We start from the raw sequence: 19,149 nt of genomic DNA, 5'->3' as shown, positions 1-19,149 counted from the left end.
TGACGTCTGTTGAGTTGTTCTTAGAAGGAGGGACAAAGGAGAAGGCTGCTTGTGGTATGTGTCTGGGTGGTATATTTCTGGCAGGTCCAGATTTAGAAGCTTTGGGGGTGAAGAATAAATTTTCTACTGTCAGTTCCTTCTTCTGTCTCCAGTTGTATCTCAGGTCTTAATAACCCAGAATGAAGTCATGTTCTGGTGCTCCCTAGATACCCCTGAGGAACACCTAGTGAGTGGCGAATTCCAGAAGCTGGGTATCATCTCCAGGTAGTAGGGGCACATAGCAACAAGCTCTGTGGAATCTTGTTCCAGTCATGGTTCTGAGCCCTCATAGGGCACATTCCCAATGTAAGCTTGCCCTTCTGTTTTTGGTCTAAGATGAGGTGAGACAAGCATGTAGAATGATTAGGAAAATTAGTGATTAAAAAGATGATCTAATGTCTAAACCATTAGAGCAGTTGCAGAGGTGAGATGAAGAGTGGAGGGCATCATGGGCCAATGTAGTCATGGAAACCTCCACAGAATAGGTGAGACTTGAGTTTGGAAGAATTCAGCCAAGAGGATAATGGGGTCATTCAGTGAGATGTTGAAAGGGGGGATAACATATTATGAGCAAAGGTCACCTATTAGGATCCATGCAGTATAAGGAGGAGCAGGGATGTTGACTTTCTTCAAGAAAGTCTCACCCTGGGCTTCTCTGGATGGAAATGAACCAAGGTGATTATGTAGTTCAACCTACACCAATGGTTGTCAAAGTGAGGTGCCCAAACCAGAATCAGCAGCATTACCTGGGAACTTGTTAGACATACAAACGTTCAGGCCCCATCCCAGACCTACTGGAGGTAGTCTAGTAATCTCTGTTTTTCACCAGCCTTCCATGTGGTTCTGATGGTCACTCAAGTTTGAAAGTCACTGTCTTACTCTGCATCCATGTCTGCTACCTGGACTCTAGTTATTGTTGTAAGAAACAAGGGACATGTTTGTTCTGGGATTTATGTAACTTATATTAGGTTGAAACCTCTCCCAGCAGCTCCCCACACTGGTCTTATAGTATTATGTTTATTGACCTTATGTCCTGTTCAAGTGACACAGTGTGAAATAGTTGACAGACTCTTACTTATGTATTCAGCCAATGTTCATGGAGCAGCTGCCATGTGCAAGGCACTATTCTAGGGCAAGGGAATTCTATTCCAAGGGAACACTATTCTAAGCCCTGGGAGTGCAGCAATAAACAAAATCAAAGAATGTTCTTCCATGAAGTTTATGTTCTAGTGGGGGTAATGATCCACTCATTAAATGTAAAAATATCTAGTAGTTGTAAGTTCTCTGGGGGAAGAAAGCATAAGAAAGTGATAGGGAGGGGTCTATTTTGGCTGTGGTTATAAAAGAATTTTCTGAGGGGTAATTGAGCAGAAACCTGGTTGAAACGAGGGAGAAAGAAAGCCCCATGAAGAACTTTCATGGGAAAGGAAAGTTCCCATGAACTTTTCTGGAAGGGGAAACAGAAATGCTGAGTTCCTGAGGAAGAATGAGCATCCCATGCTTCCAGAACAGGAAGAGAAGACACTATAGCTACAGAAGAATGAGCAACATAGATGGTGAGAGATATACAAGTCAAGGAGGCAACTGCCAAACCATGAAAGAAAGGCCTTGAAGATCCTGTTCAGTTGTCAGGATTTCATTTTAAGTAAGGGCAGGCTACTGGAGGGTTTTGCAGACTCTCATGATGTATCTCTTTGAACAAAATCACTCTGAAGAATGGACCATTCTATAAGAAATAAGGAACTGAGTTAGGAGGGTACTATAATAATCCAAGTCAGAGTGGTATCGAGATGGGAGTGGAAAATTGTTGCGTTCTAGGTATTTTGAAGGAGGAGCCAACAGGACATGCTGTTGAATTAGTTTGGGGTGGAGAGGAATCAACAGTGACTTCTGGGTTTAGGTGACTGAACCCTTTCTCTCTAGTCTGAAGTCTCCTGTCTTCCCCACAGTTCCACAACCTAAACTCTGACTTGACCATCATAAGCTATCTTGTGTGCTTCTTTCCTTATAAATGTCATTATTTTGCTCATAACTGGACTGTGTTCTCAAGGGCCATATCATAAGCTTCTCTGAATCCCTCACCTTATCCACTCCCAATAGAATAAAAACTGTTGTGAGAAAATACAGAAAAGCATTGTATGGATTAAACTTTGGCTAAAACCCTTTGAAGTAGAAAGGGCAGTCTTAAAGGTAAAGAAACTGAGATTCAGGGAGTAAAACTACTTGCCTGATAATAGCTACCCCTTAAGAGAGCTTCCTGCCTGCTAGGGAGCTTTCAGTGGTCCAATGTGTGTTTTCTGTCAACACTAAGAATGCCCTGTCCAGATGCACTACTCTTACAGCACCTCCCCGTGTTCACCAGCCTGGAAGCTCTCAGAACCCTGTCCTTTTGGGTTTTTATGGAGGCTTCGTTACATAGACATGACTGGTTAAATCATTGGCCATTGGTGCTTGAACTCAATCTCCAGTTCCTTTTTCCTCCCTGGACGTTGGGAAATGGGATTGAAAGTTCCAACCCTCCAATCACTTGGTTCCCCTTGCAACCACCCCTCATCCTTAGGTGACCTATAGGGACTTTCCGAAATTCACCTCATCAACACAACAAAAGACACTTTATCACTCTCATCACTTAGGAAATTTCAAGGGTTTTAGTAGCTCTGTGCCAGAAACAGGGAGGAAGAGCACCTATGTAAATATATATTTCCTATTATAAATCATACTATCACAGGTGAAAAATGGCTGAGCTAAGTGCAGCATCTATAGCTTCTCAATTTGTCTTCCTGCTGAGCATCGCTGCCCCCCTGCGATCCATCTATTCTCCGTAGGCACCAGAGCTGCCTTTTCAATGTCTTCTATGAAGATGAACTTTCCTCTGTGAGTGACTTCAGGTCCTCTCTACCCCATCCTGCCCTCTGCTTTGAGGGACACAGTCCCAAATGCCAGCTCAAAGGAACACCATGTCCTACGAGTGGAATGTGATGTGTTTTTGCTCTTATTTTTTAAAACAGCTTTCCTCACACCTTCCCCTCGGTAGCTTGAATGCACTTGTTTCCTGGGCCAGGTACAGGAAAGGTGTGCAAAAGGCAAAAATGTGAACTTTGCTATTCTGAGATTTACTTGAACAGGTTTTCTTCCCAATGCTTCTACTTGTTGTTTTTCTCCTGCAGGAATCAGGCCCTCTTGGATAGAAATCTATGTCCCCATGAAACGCTATCATGTCATCCTGAAAGACAAGTTGGGCAAATTCTCCCTCCCAGTGATGACAGGTCAGTTTCCTCAGAACATCTGGTACAACTGGAGCATCTTGGCTGGCCCAAAATCACATTGTTGTCTGTGTCCATGGGTTTAGGGTCACGGGAAACAATGACTGTGGGGCAAATTCTGACAAGATAGTATTTCAAAGGGTGTCATCTGTAGTAGAAAGCAGCATGGTCTATGCCTGTTGGAAGAAGAGCATGCACAGTTATGCCACCCAAGATCTGGTTCTGCATGTGGTCTTGCTATTTAAGAATTATACTCGAGATGGGATGTAGAGGCTTTTCAGGAGAAGTATTATGTCTTCCAAGAGCAGATTCAGGGGAAAAGATCATGAAGCTTCAGGTTACAAAGTCTCCCATCTCATTTCAAAGAATTTCCTCCAAGCCCACGGTTAGCAGTGTTGGGCCAACCCAAGCAGAGAAAGAACTTGGGGTCTCTGGAATTTCTGTGCCCCATTTGTTTTTTTTTTTTTTATTTATTGGGGTGACAATTGTTAATGAAATTACATAATTTCAGGTGTACAATTCTGTATTACATTATCTATAAATCCCATTGTGTGTTCACCACCCAGAGTCAGTTCTCCTTCCATCACCATATATTTGATCCCCCTTACCCTCATCTCCCTCCCCCCACCCCCCTTACCCTCTGGTAACCACTAAACTATTGTCTGTGTCTATGAGTTTTTGTTTCTCATTTGTTTGTCTTGTTTTTGGTTTATATACCACATATCAGTGAAATCATAGGGTTCTCTGCTTTTACTGTCTGACTTATTTCGCTTAGCTTTATACTCTCAAGGTCCATCCATGTTGTCACAAATGTTCCTATATCATCTTTTCTTAACGCCGAATAGTATTCCATTGTGTATATATACCACAACTTCTTTATCCATTCATCTATCGAAGAACATTTTGGTTGTTTCCATGTCTTGGCCACCGTAAAAAAAGCTGCAATGAACATTGGAGCACACGTGTCTTTATGTATAAATGATTTCAAATTCTTTGGGTAGATACCCAGGAGAGAGATTTCTGGGTCGTATAGTAATTCTATTTGTAATTTTTTGAGGAACCTCCACACTGCCTTCCATAGCGGCTGCACCAGTCTGCATTCCCACCAACAGTGTATGAGGGTTCCTTTTTCTCCATAGCCTCTCCAACACTTGCTGCTATTTGTCTTGTTGATGATAGCCATTCTGACTGGGGTGAGGTGATATCTCATTGTGGTTTTTATTTGCATTTCTCTGATTATTAGTGATGTTGAGCAATTTTTCATATGTCTATTTGCCATTTGTAAATCCTCTTTGGAGAAATGTCTCTTTAGGTCCTCTGCCCATTTTTCAATTGGGTTATTTGTTTTTTTGCTGTTCAGTTTCATGAGTTCCTTGTATATTTTGGATATTAGACCCTTTTCAGAGGAACTGTTTGCAAAAATCTTCTCCCATTCAGTCGGTTGCCTCTTTATTTTGTCAATGGTTTCTTTTGCTGTGCAGAAACTTTTAAGTTTCATATAGTCCCATTTGTTTATTTTAGCTTTTACTTCCATTGCCTTCGGAGTCAAATTCATAAAATGCTCTTTGAACCCAAGGTCCGTAAGTTTAGTACCTATGTTTTCTTCAATGCAGTTTATTGTGTCAGGTCTTATGCTTAAGTCTTTGATCCATTTTGAATTAATTTTGGTACATGGTGACAGATAACAGTCCAGTTTCATTCTTTTGCACGTGGCTATCCAATTCTCCCAACTGTGCCCCATTTGGGTCAGCTGAGCTCTCCCTCATATTACTCACCAAGCCCACAGCAGATGGCATCCTGGCCACCAAACCTCTAGAAATAAGTGAGGAGGACTTTTGGAAAATGTCCTCTTCCCCAGCCCTAGTAGAAACAGCAGACTTTGATACCAGGTGGGCAGAGACCTCAGAAACAGAATATCCTTGCCTGGCCCTTAGCCAGCAGAGCAGCCCCTTCCAGCACTATGATTCCTAGAACAAGCTTCGTGATGGCCACTGACAGGGCATTTGGTTCTCCCTTGTAGAATGGGGAAGGCTGGAGACTGCTTCAGAGGATGGGCCAGCCACAAGGCCAATTCCTGAGGACTCACTGGGATCAGTTAACCACGCAGGTTTGGGATTATGGGAAAGGACTACATATACTCTGGGAAGGAGCCACTTTCTCTCAGACCTTTTCAGGTCGGGGAGATTATTCCTGGATGGAACAAGCAACTGCCTGTGCAAACAAGATTCTTGCCTGGTGAAACACCATACTTTCTATGGGACAAGTCTGAGCTCCAACTGTCCCCAAAAGGTAAACTGTATCCTATTTCTGTCCTCACACAGCTTTCTCATATCTCTAGGTCCTCTCTTCCTGTGTCTTAAGCTGAGAGTTCTCTGACTGACTTGTTTTGGGGAATTCTCGCTGCTCCTGTAGACACCCTAACTATTGCCATCAGGGCTTTTATGGCTAAGCACTGGGCTCATCTTCAGTGGAGCAGGAGTCACCTTGGTAGCTGCATCTCCAGGTGGTGAAGTGTTGACACCACTTACTCTCTCCCATGGATTTCTAGTGGCTCCCTCTGAGGCAGTCATATCTTATCTCTTGGATTGTCTAATCACCCCTGTCAGAGCCAGGACAGATAGACAGCCTGACCTATAGTGTGACCTCTGAGGGTGTCTCCTTATGGTATCACAGCAGTCTTACAGAAAGAGACCCAACATACACTTTCTAGAGTCCAAAACAGCTGGCCACTGGAGAACCTGGCCAGAGTGATATTGACAATGGCTCTCCACCAAGTTCCTCCAGCCACAACTGCCACTGAGTATGTTCCCAAACCCACATTGGTATTCCCACCGTCAGCCTACCACAGAAGCCCTGGGACCCCAGAGGGGAGCATGGGGATGTTGACACCAGTTTTGTGGCTGGTGTCAGTTTGATAGTTGCCTTCAGATGTCCTTTCTGAGACTGGAGGGGATGTGTACCCCTCCCTTAGCTCCCAAAGTCCAGCCATGCCCCAGGGCTTGTCCCATCAAGGAAAGAGCAGAGTGGCTGCTGGCCTCTTTGCTGAGCTCTCTGGGAGCTATGATCCATGTTTTCTGCAGACTAATATCGAGTGCTTTCCGCAGAGCTTACTGGCTTTCCTGCCTTCCTTTCCAAATCTGGCTGGAGCAGAGCTAGCACCTACCGGTTTAGCAAGTACTTCCTGGCCTGAGCCAAAGGAAGCAATTCTTAGTGGGGCAGTAGCTGGTTCTCACTACTTAAGGTGGAGTGGCGACTTGCTTTCAACTACCTCCTATAACAGGGAACACAAAAGTAACAAGCCTGCTTGAAGGAAGAAGACTGGACAGTGCTCTGCATCCTTTGCTTCTGAGTTAGTTCCTGGATTATGGCTTTCACACTCTCTGGGTTCCTCCCCTGGAAGGGAAGCTCCCACAGAGCCAGAGGTATATGTTACTGTGGCTGCTTCACTGGTCTCTGAGCTGCAAACCATTTGGGCAGTGACCTCCTTTGGAGAGACCATTGGAAAAGATGCTGATAATGGCCATTCAGCCCTCTCAAGGGCTCACTTTACCCTTGATTGTCAGCTAAGCCCTGGCAATCCATCCATCCTCTGGGACTGGTGTGGAGAGACCTCACCTGGGATGTGCCAGTGTTACCGCCTAGTTTTCTGGGGACCTCCTCTGGGAAATGGACCCAGGTGGTAGGGGCTCCTAGTGTTATGTCCCCTCTGTGCCCCTGGCTTTTACACACACACACACACACACACACACACACACACACACACACACACACACACAGAGTCAGACAATTACACACTGGAAAGTTTCCACTTACATGGGGAAAGTTCGTGAACTTAAAATTGTCTGATCTCCTCGTGTTCTTCATTGTTTTATAATTTTATTATGTCTGTGGATTCCTTTGTTATTTTTAATTCTGCTTGGGCATTCTCTGTTCTAGTTATTTATTGTTGCATACCAAACTGCCCCAAACCTTAGTGGCTTAAAGACAAAGTAATTTTTTAATCTCACTATTGTGGGTTAGAAATTTAGGCAGTTGTCAGCTGGGCAAGTCTTCCACTCCATGTGGAATTAACAGGAATTTTTTGGTGGTATTTACTGAAATCTGGGCTGCTTTGGAGGGCCTACGATGGCTTTACTCACATACCTTTATAACATGAATGTTGTTGAGGACCGCTAGAAGGCTATGTGCAGATGTGTCCCTCTTTCTGTGTGTAGCTTTGAGACCTCTCTAGTCAGATTTCTTACAAGGCAGCTGGCTTTCCCCAGAACAAGTTTCCGAGAGACTAAGGTTGAAGTTGAAGGGTTGCTTCTGACTTAGCCTTAGAAAGGTGTTGTATAGCATCCACTTCCACTTTGGCATATTGATTAAATAAATACCTGAGGCCAGCCCAGATTCAGGCGGAGGAGAATTAGGCTCCACCTTTCGATGGGTGGAGGAGCAGCGTTCTTACGACCATGTTTAATTACTGCTTTATGCATCGTGGGTCTGTGAATGCATGTGTTTCATCCAAGGAAACTTGTAGTCATTTCTTCCTCAGATATTTCTTTTCCTCTGTTCTCTATTTGTTTCTTCTGGAACTCCATTTAGGAGTTTTAAGATTTCTTATTCAATCCTCCAAATCTCTTAACTTCTTTCATATTTTCATCTCCTATCTCTTTGTGCTGCATCATGGGATATTTATTTGTTATAAATATAAAACCTGGTATTATATTATATTATATTATATTATATTATATTATATTACCTGGTCTTATATTAAAATAAGACCAGGTCTTATATTAATTTTTGCTCCAAAAGATACATTAGAGCTGATGGTCCAGCTAGATCTTATTTTCGAGGAAATACAGTATTGTCTTCATTAGTCATGTCAGGAAACTGATCAGAAATTATCCTGTCTGATACAGATTTCAAGGTACGTGCCTTCCCAACTTTACAAACACACAAACTCAGTACATTTTTAGTGTATTGTCTGAGGTTTTGTATTTATCAGGCTTAACCTGAATAGCAACATCACCCACGGGCCATTATCTCAGAATCCACTCCCAGTCTAGTGTAAACTCAAACAGAAATGTAAGCAGTAAGAGCATGCTTTAGGTCACCTGGGGAGTGAAAGTCCCAGAGGCTTGTGACGCTGAAGCACTATTTCTATGCTTTGTTGATAAGATTTTCTTCTCCCCTCTCTCCAGTAGATAATATTAGTTAAAGGGATGGTTAAGTCAGAGCACCTTTGAGCGGGCACTCTTCTAAAGAGTTAGAGTCTTTGAGCAGGCACTCTTCTAAAGTGTTAGAATCTGTGGTGAGAAAAGTTAAGCAGGAGGTAAGCTGAGGATTGGACTAAGTAGTTGTGTGTCCATGGACACTACTTGTTCTAGTGACAAGATCAGCAGTCCCTGGTGGGAATCCCCACCCCTCACACATTCTCATTTTCTCTCTTTCCTTCTCCCGTCCCCTTCTTCTCCTTTCTTCTTTCTCTCTCTTGCACTCTCTTCCCCTCTCTCCTCTCCTGGCTTTTGCCTTTTGCCCAGGTGGGAAACTTTCCGCTACACCCCGTCTTGCTGGTCTGCCTTCTGGCTGGGATCAAGGAAAACAGTCCAGGGGCAATGGGCATGGATCTCCAATAGGGTTTTGGACAAAGCCCCCAGGGGCAATGGGCATGGATCTCCAATAGGGTTTTGGACAAAGCCCCCAGGGGCAATGGGCATGGATCTCCAATAGGGTTTTGGACAAAGCCCCCAGGGGCAATGGGCATGGATCTCCAATAGGGTTTTGGACAAAGCCCCCATTCCAAGTCTGTTTTCTGAGTTCTATAAAGTCTAGATGTGAGCTTAACAAACGTCCTCATTGACTAGTAATACTGCTGCCACCAGCCTCACTGCTAGATCTCTGACCTGGTTGCTGAGCTGTTTTCAGGAAGGACCATCCATCCCATCCTTCTTATCTCCTCAGAGTTCGGATTGATACAGTTTATATATATATATATATATATACATATATATATATATATATATATATAATTAGTTTCAGGTGCACAAGACAAAGTAATACTTAGACGTCTATCATTTATATCCCTCACACTGTGGACCCCCCTCCCCCCGATACAGTTTTTATGCTGTAACAGACATCAGTAATTGTGGCAACTCTGGTTCCCCTCAACATTCACCTTCAGTTGACAAAATGATTCTTCCTCAAATTAATATTCATCCTGTAAAAAGATCTGGCATAACTTCTGTGCCTCAGTTTTCTCTTCTATGAAATGAAAATAATAATAGTACCTACCTCATAAGATTGTTATGAAGATGGAATGAGTGAATGTGAAGAGCTTAGAACAGTGCATGGGACATAATACAAGCTATAAAGTGTTAGTGGTTATAACACATTACTTATAGGGCTATAAATTGCCAGGCCCCTTCTGGACAACAGGGTAACAAACATATCAAGAACCTGAAACAAATGGCTCTCAGATCCACATATCCCACTTCTAGAAATCCCAGAAAGATATAACTTGGAAACTCATATACCAATATTAATCAAAGGATTATTATAATAAAATTTAGAAAGATGAGTGTTGAACAAGATCAAATAAATCATGGTACCCACTGCTGAACTGGCTCCTTTATAGCTGCTAAAAGACTATAGCAATATAAATCTTTAAAATTTAATCTACAAACCTGTGTGCATAGGATATAACTACAATGATGAAAGTTCCATATGAAAAATGGAGAGCACACACTGGAGTGTGTGAACTGTGGCATTGTGGGTTTTCCCTTTTCTTTCATAACTGAAAAGGAAGAGATCTGCAGCAGATACTAAAAATAGTCAAATAAAACCAAAATAGATTTCTTTACTTTTTTTCAGAAAGACTTGCCTCTAATGATTGACAAGTAAGTGCCCCTTCCCAGTTCTTTCCTGGAATTCGTTGCCTTTAACTTTTGTTCAGAAAAAGATACTCCTAGTAGAGATAAGCAACAGCTATCTGCCTAATGCTATGGTGCAGTGGGTCCCTTTTGGGGAATACTACCTTGTGTTTTGGGGCTGAAGGCAGCCTCCATAATCAGGGACCAGGAATGTGTTGAGTTTGATCAGTTGTAATAAAGTGCAAAGGTGGTTTCATACAATCTTTACTTTTGCTTATACATCTTAGGGAAAAAGGACTACTACTCACTCACAAATGAGGAAGGCAGGCTGACTGGAATGGAAAGGTACATGGTTGGGAGGTTCAGTTGTTTTATTCAATATGTGTTAATGTTTGGTTATTCCATTATTAGGGGGAAAAGCCTAATTCATTTCTATTATAGTTCAAGTACCTGAAGTAAAGGAAAGAAAAATCCCACCAAGTGTTCAAACTAGAGTGTCAAACAAGACCTTGATGTAGCTTTGCCTTCCCTTGTAGTAAATGGCAGAATGACCTGGTATAACACAATTAACTGTGGCCAGAGCCACAAACATCACTAATGTCCTAGGAAGAGCGCGATTAAAAACACCTCCCTGGGCTAAATGTTCATGGGAGAGAGAAACATTTACAGACACAAACCCAGACTTGTTACTTGATGGAAAAGACTTGAATTTAAAGAAATTAAATTAATGAATTCAACAGTCTACAATATAATTTTGTAACTATATTGTCTAGTCTTAGACTCTTCAAAAACTACCTAACATTTATCTACCCAAAAGTATTTAGATTGTGTTTTATTTTCCATGCTTCTAAAAAATTCCTAGAAAAGATGTGAATGTCACATTTGTTTTCTGGATACACTTAAGTCTCAAGTGGTGAGTATACCTGATTCTCTGTCTTACCAGCTAAGGACCCTCATCAGGGACGCTCTAGGAACCCATGAGGTGGAAAAGATGCCCCTCCCTTGAAGGTATGGATGGGTCTCTTGGATGCTGGTGGCAGTTGATATTCACTACACTTGGAAGAGTAGGCATGCTTTTGCAAGGATCAAGTAAACTAGTTTTCCTAGTTCCATGGGAGCTAGTCCATGTCACTCCCATGGAGAACTGGCCCCTTCTCAGTCTTTATCATGGAAAAGTTATACTTGTCTCCCAGCCCATGGAAGTGTTCAGTTATTAATTCATCCATTTATGTCACATTTTGTTGTATGGATCAGGCATTGTCCTGGGTACTGGGGATTCAATAGTGAAACTACCATGTTTCCCCGAAAATAATACCAGGTCTTTTATTAATTTTTGCTCCAAAAGATGCATTAGGGCTTATGTTCAGGGGATGTCATTCTGAAAAATCATGCTAGGGCTTATTTTCTAGTTAGGTCTTATTTTTTGGGAAACACAGCAGAAGACAAATGCTTTCCTTTTTGTACTTTACAGACTAACCAGGAGACAAACATGAAAACTATGGAGTATATTAGTTGATAAGTTGATATATCCTGTGGAGAATCAGGGAAAGGGCATGGGAGAGGGTGGTAATTATAGTCTTTAAAAGGTGGTGAGGGAAGGCCTCATTGAGAAGACATGTGGGAGAGAACCATGCAGCTAGACATCCAGGGAAGAAGTTTCCAGAAAGTTTTGAGTCCCTGAAGCAGGGTTGTGCTTGATGTGTACAAGGAACAGCATGAAGGCCAGCAAAGGGGGGAAAGGCAGATGATGGGCCTTTGGAATAGCCTGGAAGAGAGTACAACAGAAGTGACTAGATAGTGAGACTAAGCAGAACAGTCTATTTCTTTTGTTTTTAGATGTGAACGAGTATGAACTTGGCCAGGAGCTCTGTGGTGATGGAACAGAATGTGTCAACAGTTCTGCTGCCAAAAAGAGTATGCAGACCATGTCCCCTTGGAGGGCATGCTGTGAGTGCATGCTTCTCATGCCGGTATTGGCTGCCCAGATGCTCTCCCACTTGGTATGCTTATGAGACCTATGGGTCCTCTGGTCAGGGTTGAGCTCTCATTCTGATGCCTCTGGCTGCAATACCAAAGGAAACATTCTGTGGAGGATACAAAGTCAAGGAACTGTTCTAGAACTTGGAGTGCAGTGTGAAATCATTTACCATAAGAATCTTCATTGTACTGATTTTTCTTTTGCAAACTTTAGCTTTGGTGTACTTCCATAAGAATGCTATTCCTGACTCTGATCAAAGTAAATGTGCATAGGAATTAACTTGAACATCTGGTTGTTTCCCCAAGGATCTATCTGTTGTGTCCTTGCTTTTAGAAGTTTTCTTATCAAAGATGACATTGGACAGGGACTTGCCCTGGGAAATCTAGTGAGCTCGTGAGCAGTCCAGATAGAGCAGTTGGTAATGAGCTGGCTAATGCCCTTCACCCTTTTAAGAAGCTACTGCTCGTGATGGCAATTCATTCAGTATAGTTACCTGGGAAATAATGTAAAGTGCCTGGTGCTGCCACTGATCAATAGAAATGATTTCTATTTCCATCTTTCTAACTTGCCATGTGAGCTTGGTCCTTGGGTTTTGATATCTCTATGAAAGAAAGAGATGTTTCACTAGATGTTGAAGGTTTTGTCTAACGCTTTGAATGTTAGATGCTGTCTACCACAATTTTTTTCTATTGGAAAATAAGTGCAGGTGGGTGATCCTGCAATGCTGTTTGCATAGTTCTTTGGGTATTTGTGTGTGTTTCTTGGTTTTTATATTTCAAGAGAGGATTAAGTTTGGCCCAAAATAGAGGCTCAGTGTGTATTAATTGAATTTCTTATGGCTAGAAACCTACTTGTGACCAACAATTTTTAATTGTTGGTTCACAACGTTGGGAATTCCCCTGGCAAAATTTGAAACTGGTCCCCATACACAGAGAAGGCAAGGAGAAACTAAAGAAAGAGGCAGGCCACTCCAGATTGGTAGGTGGCTGTTTTAAAAAGCAAGGCTTGTCGTGAGCAGCTGCAAGTAGAATGGATCTCTGTACCTACCTGCCATAGTCTTAAAAATTTATATAGAGGCTGTAATTAGGTTCAGTCATGTATACTGTCCAGATGGTCCCAACAACATGTTGCTCTTTCAAGGCTGTGTCCTTGAAATGGCTCCTAGTGTGGGAATGGTGGGCAGAACATACAAGGACAGGGGTGGGGCTGAGGAGCCTCCAATTGTCCAGGTCCAGCTTGAAAGTCAACCAGCTGTCACATCCTTTCACTGACCTCTTCCAAAAATAATTTTTCCATGTTGTTTCTCTTCCCCTGTACTCCCATGTGTCCAGACAAGGCAGTGTCTTAGTCTGTTTGAGTTGCTTTAACAGAATACCACAGACTGGGTGGGTTATAAACAAAAATTTATTGCTCCCAGTTCTGGAGGCTGGGAAGTCCAACATCAAGGTGCTGGCAGATTCAGCATCTGCTGAGAACCCGCTTCCTGGTTCTTAGAGAGCCATCTTCTTTTTGTGTCCACACATGGAAGAAAGGGGTAAAGGGTCTTTTTGGGGCCTCTTATTTATAGGGGCACTATGCCCATTCATGAGGGCTCCTTCCTCATGATCTAATCACCTCCCAAAAGCCCCACCTCCTAAACCATCGTATATTGTGGGTTAGGATTTCAACATATGAATTTGGAAGGGACATAAACATTCAGTCCATTTCAGGCAGTGACAAGAGTTAAGGTGAAATAAGGTCTGTGAGCAGCATCTTAGAAGTTTTAGAAATCTGGCATCTGTGGTGTTTGCTCTAAAAATAGTCTCTAGACTGTATGCAAACTAGTTCTAGTTCTTTGACTCCATAGTAAGTTACATGATGATAGAATACATTCTGACCTTCATGCTTCTCTGGATGCATGGTCTCAAACTTAGTTTCTGTCTTTCAAAAAATAGACAAAGAATTAATTTCTGATATGCCAAGGATGGAAGACTTTTAGAGCTGTGCCCTCCACAACCAGATTGAAGGCCAACAACTTGACTTGGAGCTGATGGGCCCTGGAAAAACACACTGTTCCCCAATATTCCTCAATAAAATATTTTAAAACAAAACAAAACAAAACTGCAAACCTTAAGTTTGGCATGGAACCATTATTAAAAAACAAACAACAACAAAAAACTCACTGTGCCATCAAATCATGCAAACAGTCATGAGTTTAGAAGAACCAACTGGATTCTGATCCTGTTTGTCACCCCTGTTCTCTATGGTTCCAACTTTGCTGTGGTTCGTCCCCTCCCTGGAGAAAAGGCCGGTGTGCTTTGGGCCCTGCATCAAGACTTGCTTGGCCTATAATCCCAGCACAGGGCTGAGAGAGATGTCTGGTGACCCAGACACTTCAGGTGATGAGTATGGTCCACAGAGGTTCTCAGGGGAGCAAGAAGCACTGGATACCAACTTACAAAGTTTAATGAGTTTAATGATGGATAGGCTAAGGAGCTGTTCACCTGATTTAGAAAACTCAACTTGACCTCAGCATTTTTCTCCCCTTTTAGGGGAGAAGAAACTCCTCTAAAAGTAGGGGACGAGAAACTCTTGCTCTTGATTCTTTTTCTTTCATCCTTGGTTATATTTTATTGGATTATGAATTTGCATTTTGAGAGATTCTGTCTTTTCTTATTCTGTTTCAGTCACTGTATATGCCAGATGTTAGAGCTCTACAGCCTGACCTTAAATAAAAGAAACCTTTTGTGTATTGAAACAACAATTACAATAACAACAACTCTGTGGATTGACTTCTTTAAATCTACCATTCATGATTGGCTCTTTATCTTTTAAAATTCAGGAATTTATGATTCCTCTGTTCTTTGCCTCTACTTGGCATTTTGTGGAGGAGACACTGGAGAGTATGCAAGAGGTCTTAAATATGGTTCCTGCCCTTGCTATGCTTGCTTTAATTATATTGAACTAAATGAGTGGGAGAATTAAACACAATTAAGGAATAGGTACTTGTGTCCTATGAAGGCAATAGTGGGAGAAATTTGTACATTAGACAGAGAAGGAAAACTTAGAGGCAGGAAGTTTTGAGCCCTGTGTGAAATGGTATCTCAATTATGGTTTTAATGATTTTAATGGTCTTGAGCTTCTTTCATGTGCTTACTGGTCATTCGTTTATCTTCTGCAGTGCTTTTTGGCTGTTGCTTTTTAAAATCCCAAGAGAGGGAAATTATACATTTTTATGGGGATGGAGTTGGGGACCTGTCTTATTCATTAACTGATTTTTCCCAAGTGCCTAGCATAAGAGTTTGAGTAGAAGGTCATGTATGAGTTTCTGATGGCTGTTGTAAGCAATTACCACAAACCTCATGGCTTAAAACAGCACACATTTATTCTCTTAGAGTTCTGGAGACCAGAAATCTGAAATCAGTTTCACTGGGCCAAAATCAAAGTATCAAGCAGAGTCTCTAGGGGAGAATCCATTTCCTTGTCTTTTCCAGTTTTTAGAGCTACAGTTTTGAATTCTTTGGCCCATGGCCCCTTACCCATCTTTAAAGTGAGCAGCATAGCATCTTACATTTCTCTTTCTCTGCTTCCTTTGTAATATGGCTTTCTTTCTCTTCTGTAGTATGGTCTTCCTCTGCCTCCAACTTACAGGCATACCTCAAAGATATTGCAGGGTTTTTTCCAGACCACCTGTAATAAAGTGAGTATCGCAATAAAATGAGTCATAATCTTCTTACTGGTGGAGGATCTTGACTTCCATTTGTAAAAAAAAAACCACACACACACACACACACACACACACAAAACGCAACACCTGTGAAGTGTAACAGAGCTAAGCACAATAAAACAAAGCACGCCTATATATGCTTGTGTTTACATTAAAACCCACTTGAAAACTCCGGATCCTCCTCCCATCTCAAACAGCCTTAACTTAATCACACCTGTGAAGTCCCTTTTGCCATATAAGGTAATGTTCACAGGTTTCTGGGATTAGATCCTGGATATTTTTGGAAGCCGCTATCCAACCACCAGTCAGTAACCATCTGTTAGATGAATGCTGCTTCACTGGCTCAGGCCTGGGAGTTGGCAGGTTCCGAGGAAAACGCGGATGGAAGCCTTTTGGAAGCCCAGGTAGGCTCTGGAGGGATGTCAGTCATTTACACTATAGTTTTTCTTCTTTACACTTTTTCTTATTCTTCTCCTAGAGCAAGTAAGGAGGTGATAGCATTTGAGAGCTGGGAGGGGCTGCGGCAGTCTGCAATGTTACCGGAAGGTTGTGGGGACAGAACTAGAACTAAGGGCCTCTGATGCCCGGGCCCTCCCGGTACCTGCCTTTGCTCACCTCCCCTATAGTTCCTACAGGTCCTGGGGCTGTTGTCGCACCACGAGCTCAGCCCTTCCCAGGGGCGGTCGGTGACTACCAGGTCACTATCATGGTCCCGCGGCAGCCACGCTGCATTCTCGCGCGCTGCCAGCAGGGGTCAGCATCCCCCGCGCAAAGGGTCCCCCGGCTGCTGCCTGCTGGGAGCTGGGGCTCCACGGCTCTCCGCGTTTCTTCCTGCCACCTTTAGCTTTGTGTTGCTGCGTCACCGTCTTAGCCACACGGCCATTTGCGTCTTTGTTACCTCTCACCCTAGCGCGCCTCTCCCTGGCCCTCTTTGCTTCTAACCCCAGAGAAGGCAGAGAACAGCCCTGTGGTGTGGTAGCAGTGGGTGGACTGAAGGAGGACTGGGACAGAAGGGGCGTCCTCATCACCTAGGCCTGGAGGACAAGCGGTCTCTTCCTGAAGACAAGAGGAAGGAGGGTGGGTGCCTGGGTACAGTAATGTTGGAGAGAAAGGGCAGAAGGGTTGGAGGCATCACTTTGTGCGCTGATAGCTTGGAGAAAGATTTCCCCATAACAATGAACGATTAGGTTTGGAATGAGTTGCTCACCCAACCCGTCAAATTCTTGGTCAGAATTTGATTCACAAGTTCCCATGGCTCCAAGTACCAAGTCCAGAAGGTAGGGGTGGGGCTGGGGTGGGGCTGGGCTGCCTGAGTGCAGAAGGTTGAGCAGCCTAGTGGGAACTTCTTAGCCAAGGGGCTTCAGTAAGCTTTTGCTACTAGGCTCTGAGCCAAGCCTGTGATTAAGGTCCTAAACTAATTGGTTGCTCTCCCACTTGTTTGTGGCCTGACCTGAGAGGTTGTCCCCAGCAGTCTCTGGCCCTATTACTGCTTTGCCACTGAAGCAGAAATGGCTATTCTACTGCAAAGGAGCTAAGACCCTCATTTCTTGCACCAGCAACCCCCGTCCCGCCCCCACTGCCTTTTTTCATCTAATCTCAGAGAAGACAGGGTTAAAGCCCAGCGCTAGTGTCAGGAAAAAACCTGGATGTTAGTTCTGACTTTGCCACTTACTAGCTGTGAGAGTTTGGGGATCCTTCTTGCCTGTTAAATGGGGATACTAACAGAACTTATTACATAGGGCTATTGTGAGGAATCACTCAGTTCTTGTAAAATGCTAAGATTAGAACTCAAGGCCTTCAACCCCATCTCTTGGCCTGGGCATCCCAGGAGGGCATCAAGGCCAGCCGATGGGTGAAACCATTCTTGTGTGTGGAAGCTTGTTAGACACTGCAGGACAGGAAATACAAGCTGACAGAACAGTGTGCAGCAGTGTATGTCCTCATGGGATGAGACCCTCATGCTCCCCTTTGGTGCAGCTCAGACATCACTCCCAATAGTTCATTCCACCTATGACGGGGTAACCTCAGTTACTACAGGAGCCAGTTCATGCGGGTTCCATCCCAACCCAAGAGTCACCAGCTGTGTGGCTTTGGGCAAGTTACTTCACCTCTGTGGAGACTGGTTTTCTCATCTGCAAGATGCATATGACATGATGTACTGTCTTGATACATGGTGATGGTCAGGAGGTAATATGTGTGATGCTGCTAAGCCAGGTACGCAGCCCTCGGGCACTGAAGAGCCAGATGATGAACACTGGCTTTTGCTACTAAGGCCAGAAGATGCCTACAATAGAACACCCAAAATAAGCTGGGCCTGCTGGAGAGGCTTTTGCAACTGCTGGTCAGTATGTCCATATCTGCAGGAATCCCTGGGCCGGGAGAGTGCTTTAGGGTTCCGGGATGTTTGTGAGCATGCCAGCTTGCCTAGAGTCCCTCTCAGAGGCAGCTTCAGACACTCTGTCAATATGGAATCCTGCGGACAGTTCGAGGAGAAAATACATTCTCGTTTTGAAGTAAACTTAGCCTCCGTCTTTAAAGAAGACTCATAATCTATTATGAATAAAGCTGCTAGGGAACCATTGTATACAACTTTGTACCACTTCCCTTCTCTCGGGTGAATATCTACAAGTTTAATTTGGAGTCGTGTGGTTTCCCTGCTTGTAGAATTTCTGATGGAAAATTGTGAGATCGTTGGAGAATTGCTTCCCTCATGGAAGAGATTGCAATCGGATGTGACAGTAGGGAGAATGCCACAGGTATTATGGAGAATCAGTGGGTTGCTTTTGTGCATAACCAGCAGCATATCTATGTGTGAGGGTGTTTGCCTTCCAGCTTGACTTGGAGGCTAAGGCACAACAGGGCATCCGCTGCAGCTACAGAGAGGCAGTGGCTTATTGTTCGTCTCTGAAATCTATCAGTTTGGGCTTATGGGGCTGTTTCTTTGGAAGCTCTTTATTGTCCGCATGGTTCAAGGCAAAGTCACTCAGAAATAAAAGGCCTTCTACCGCAGGCTGGCTTTGGGTCACAGACATGTGGCGTTCCTGCAGCACCCATGTTTCAGCTTCCTGATTGGTTTTCTTGATCAAGTCACTACGTAGAGCATCAACTTCTCATTTGGTTTTTTTCCAGCATGTCACAATGAGACTTCTGTAAGGAATCAAACCAGGCCGAACACTTTCCATTTCCCACAAAAATGCCAACACTGCCTTGCGCACCAGCTTAACAACACAGACTATGCTGCTTAATTGAATTTTCACGTGGTCTACCTATGCTCCTAAAAAGATGGGAAAAGAGGACATTCACAATCAG

General features: G+C 43.4%; 1 protein-coding gene across 4 annotated transcripts in view; it reads left to right on the top strand.

Moving 5' to 3' along the window:
• The window catches only part of EHBP1 (EH domain binding protein 1), a 668,483-nt gene that overhangs the window by 176,401 nt on the left and 472,933 nt on the right, over nucleotides 1–19,149 (top strand). For 2 of the 4 annotated variants that reach the window (XM_081069113.1, XM_081069123.1), the window contains exon 3: nucleotides 3,207–3,305. The exons of the other annotated variants lie outside the window; for them this stretch is intronic. The gene's annotated coding sequence lies outside the window, so the exon portion shown is untranslated. The remainder of the gene's footprint in view (nucleotides 1–3,206; nucleotides 3,306–19,149) is intronic. 4 annotated transcript variants of the gene reach the window in all.

The sequence above is a fragment of the Rhinolophus hipposideros genome (assembly GCF_964194185.1).
Source record: "Rhinolophus hipposideros genome assembly, chromosome: 12".
In the NCBI taxonomy this organism is placed as follows: domain Eukaryota; kingdom Metazoa; phylum Chordata; class Mammalia; order Chiroptera; family Rhinolophidae; genus Rhinolophus; species Rhinolophus hipposideros.
Note: the sequence above shows the minus strand (reverse complement) of the source record. Positions and strands in the feature narration are given on the sequence as shown.